Source organism: Acomys minous (assembly GCF_964271855.1).
Source record: "Acomys minous genome assembly, chromosome: 7".
Lineage (NCBI taxonomy): Eukaryota > Metazoa > Chordata > Mammalia > Rodentia > Muridae > Acomys > Acomys minous.
The window spans coordinates 57,670,055-57,673,183 of NC_140488.1; positions in this window are offsets into that span (position 1 = coordinate 57,670,055).

The following is a 3,129-nucleotide window of genomic DNA, read 5'->3' on the forward strand; positions in this document are numbered from 1 at the left end:
TCCTGTGTGTGCTAACATGTGTGCTTATATGTCCATATGCATTTCTTGGTGCTGTTTTTCTCTCTCTCTTTTCCTTGTTTGTTTGTTTTGTCTATTGTGATTTGTTTTTATTTTGTTTTAATTCTTCTTTAGATATTAGTTATGTTCTATTGAGAAATTGAAAATGTGTGGAGCCAGAGTGGAAGGGATATTGGTAAGAACTTGGAGGAGTAGGAGAAGGGAAATTGTAATCAGAATATATTGCATTAAAAAACTATTTTCAATGAAAAAATTATATAACTGCTGTAATTTTAATGCCTATTTCAGGAAGTTAGAGAAATAATCCAACAGATAGATGCTGCTATTCCAAAGAACCTTCTTTCAATTCCCAGCTTCAAGATAACAGCTAACATCTATCTGTAACTTCAATTCCAGGGGATTTGAGACCAGTTTCTTGCCTCCTCAGAAACTGCATCCATGCAGTACATTGAACTATATTCATACATGTAAAGTAAAAGTAAACTAGTCTTTCAAAAATAACATCTACTTCAAAAGAGAAATAAAACTAAATTATTTTTCTTAAGTAGAGAATTTTCTAATAATGTGAAGATATGCTGTGTATCATTTGACTTTTGTAAAATAGGTCTTTATAAGGATAAAAAGATGATGTTTTATTTTGTTATTCAAAAGAATGGAAGAAAAATATTTTGATAGGAATGTTAAGTCCTATGTCAATTTGAATTGAATTATCTTTAAAGGGGTAATTATTTTATGTTCATATAGCCTATTTATTTTTTCCAAAAGCAAAATATAACTTCCTTCTCAATAATCCTCAGAAGGATGATTTCAACTACTGGCCTACAGGATGATTACTTATTCGAAGCTGAAGGAGTTTATGGGAAGACTAAACAGCTTCAAAGCATTTACTGATCAATACTTTCTAGGAAAAAAACCCAACAACTCAGAAGTCTAATTGGTGATGTTGTATCAACCCTTCACTTATAATGAATACAGTAAAATTCTTGCAGGAAGAAGAGTATTTCTTCTTCATTCAAACAAGTCTGTAAGTAACATAATTTTAAACAGTAAAGTTTGCTGAACTGTACTGCTCTTAATCTTGATCAAAAGAGGTTCTTTCTGAACTGGACATCAGTAAATAAAATAACCTCTTTCAAATATCTGAGAAAAACAGACTCAGTGCTCAGCATTTTTGTAAATCTATAATAAACATCAAAGCTCAGTTAATACTGAAGAAAATGGGGTGGAAAAATGTAAGAGTTAGATGATGTACTGTAAAATGGTGTCTTATGAAAACGACAAGTCTGTCACAATTAGGTGTGGTTGCCTGCACAAGACTGATATGAGAACAAGCCTGATAAAATTCTGGCATAGCTGGGGTAGATGATCTTCTGGTAACTTTTACTTTTTAATTAATTTATTTACTTATTCACTTTACATCCTGATACTATCCTATCTTTCCTCCTGACCCCACCATCCCTCCCTCTGTTCCCTTATCCCCTCCCTGTTCCTCAGAGAAGGGAACCACACGCCCAGCACAAACCTATCCTAGCTCATCAGGTCACCTTAGTACAGAGTGCATTCTCCTCTCCTGTGGCCTGGCAAGGCAGCCTCCCTCTTCCCCACCAGGGGAAGTTATTAAAAAGCGAGCAACAGATTTCCTGTCAGAGAAAGTCCATGCTCCCTTTGCTAGGGGATCCACATGAAGCCTGAGTCACCTAACAGTTACACCTGTGTAGGGTCTTAGATCCAGTCTATGCATGGTCTTTGATTCTTCAGTCTCTGCAAGCCCCTCTGGGCCCTGATTAGTTTTATGTGTTAGGATTCACTTTTCTGTTGGTCTTCACTTTTCGTAATAGAACTATTGACAGTAGAAATATATATATATATATATATATATATATATATATATATATATATATATATATTCATATGACATATCAATTGTTATCCCATCCCTTGTATCTTCCCATTCCTCCCTCCCATCTGCTTTCCCCCTATGCCCCTCCCCTATGACTGTGACTGAGGGAGACTTCCTCCCCCTGTATATGCTCATAGGGCATTAAGTCTCTTCTTGGTAGCCTGCTATCCTTCCTCTGAGGGCCACCAGGCCTCCTTATCCAGGGGATGTGGCCAAATATGGGGCACCAGAGTTCGTGTTAAAGTCATATCCAATTGTGGCAAATGTCCTGTCCATTGGCTATATCTGGGCAGGGGTTTAAAGTTTACCACCTTTATTGTCCTTGGAAAAGATCTTCACCAATCCTACATCTGACAAAGGTCTAATATCCATAATATATAAAGAACTCAAGAAATTAAACACCACCAAATCAAATAACCCAATTGAGAAATGGGTCTTGGAACTAAACAGAGAATTATCAACAGAGGAATATCAAATGGCTGAGAAACACTTAAAGAAATGCTCAACCTCCTTAATCATCAGGGAAATGCAAATCAAAACAACTCTGAGATTCCATCTTACACCCATCAGAATGGCTAAGATCAAAAATTCAAGCGACACCACATGCTGGCGAGGATGTGCGGAGAGAGGAGCACTCCTTCATTGCTGGTGGGAATGCAAACTAGTACAGCCACTTTGGAAATCTATCTGGTGCTATCTCAGAAAAATGGGAATAGGGCTTCCTCAAGACCCAGCTATTCCACTCCTTGGTATATACCCAGAAGATGCTCCAGCACACAACAAGAAAATTTGTTCAACCATGTTCATAGCAGCCTTATTCATAATAGCCAGAACATAGAAACAGCCTAAGTGTCCCTCAGTAGAAGAATGGATAAAGAAACTGTGGTACATATACACTATGGAATATTATTCAGCTATTAAAAACAAGGAATTCCTGAAATTTGTGGATAAATGGATTGAGCTAGAAATGATCATAATGAGTGAGTTAACCCAGAAGCAGAAAGACTAAAATGGCATATACTCACTTATATCTGCATACTAGCCCAAGGGGCATGTCCCACGAAAGCCTTCACTTACCAGGAAACTGAGACAGAGTGGAGGACATTCTATTGGGACTCTAGATGAGAGAAGCATGAGAGAATGGCAAAGTAGAAGGATCCAGAGGGTCCTAGAAACCTACAAGTAGAACATTATGATAGGCAGATTTGGGC